This window comes from Pelobates fuscus, chromosome 6, assembly GCF_036172605.1.
Source record: "Pelobates fuscus isolate aPelFus1 chromosome 6, aPelFus1.pri, whole genome shotgun sequence".
Lineage (NCBI taxonomy): Eukaryota > Metazoa > Chordata > Amphibia > Anura > Pelobatidae > Pelobates > Pelobates fuscus.
The window spans coordinates 42,184,322-42,186,010 of record NC_086322.1 but is presented as its reverse complement, the minus strand read 5'-3'; positions in this window follow the sequence as shown (position 1 = coordinate 42,186,010).

Below are 1,689 nucleotides of genomic sequence, written 5' to 3'. Positions count from 1 at the left end.
TTATGAAGGACACTGACTGCTATTATATTACAGTCAAAAACTTTTTTTGTTTTTAAATGCAAGCTTATGTAACACCAGATATGAGTGGCACTGTGCACTGGCAGAGGTTGGCAGAGAACACGCTGTAGACCTGACGCCCGCTTGAAAAACACTGTAATGCTATTAAATTACAGTCAAAAAGTTTTTTTGTTTTTAAATGCACGCTATTGTGACACCAGATATGAGTGGCACTGTGCACTGGCAGAGGTTGGCAGAGTACACACTGTAGGCCTGACACCCGCTTGCAGACTACTAACTGCTATTCAATCTATAACAGTGAAAAAAGTTTGTGGGTTTTTAAATGCAATCTATTGCGACACCAGATAAGAGTGGCACTGTGCACTGGCAGAGGTTGGCAGAGTACATGCTGTAGGACTGACACACACTTATGAAGGACACTGACTGCTATTATATTACAGTCAAAAACTTTTTTTGTTTTTAAATGCAAGCTATTGTGACACCAGATATGAGTGGCACTGTGCACTGGCAGAGGTTGGCAGAGTACACGCTGTAGGCCTGACACCCGCTTGAAGGACACTGACTGCTATTAGATTACAGTCAAAAACGTTTTTTTGTTTTTAAATGCACGCTATTGTGACACCAGATATGAGTGGCACTGTGCACTGGCAGAGGTTGGCAGAGTACACGCTGTAGGCCTGACACACACTTATGAAGGACATTGACTGCTATTAGATTACAGTCAAAAAATAATTTTTTTAAATGCAAGCTATTGTGACACCAGATATGAGTGGCACTGTGCACTGGCAGAGGTTGGCAGAGTATACGCTGTAGGCCTGACACACACTCATGAAGGACACTGACTGCTATGATATTACAGTCAAAAACGTTTTTTGTTTTTAAATGCACGCTATTGTGACACCAAATATGAGTGGCACTCTGCACTGGCAGAGGTTGGCAGAGTACACGCTGTAGGCCTGACACCCGCTTCAAGGACACTGACTGCTATTAGATTACAGTCAAAATCTCTTTTTGTTTTTAAATGCAAGCTATTGTGACACCAAATATGAGTGGCACTCTGCATTGGCAGAGGTTGGCAGAGTACACGCTGTATGCCTGACACCCGCTTGAAGGACACTGACTGCTATTAGATTACAGTCAAAAACTTTTTTTTGTTTTTAAATGCATGTTATTGTGACACCAGATATGAGTGGCACTGTGCACTGGGAGAGGTTGGCAGAGTACACGCTGTTGGCCTGACACACAGACGCTTGCAGACAACTAACTGCTTTTCAATCTATTACAGTGAAAAAAAAATTGTGTTTAAATGCACGCTATTGTGACACCAGATATGAGTGGCACTGTGCACTGGCAGAGGTTGGCAGAGTACATGCTGTAGGCCTGACACACAGACGCTTGCAGACAACTAACTGCTATTCAATCTATTACAGTGAAAAAAATTTTTGTTTTTTAAATGCAAGCTTTTGTGACACCAGATATGAGTGGTGTCACTAGGCAAGTGGGCACAGTATCCACTGTGAGCCTAACACAGAAGCTGGCAGGCAGGCAACTGCAATTAGATTACACAGGAAAAAAAAGCAGACTGATGTTCTAGCCCTAAAAAGGACTTTTTGGGGTGCTGTCCTTACAGCAGAGATCAGATGAGTCCTTCAGGACTGTAGTGGACACTGA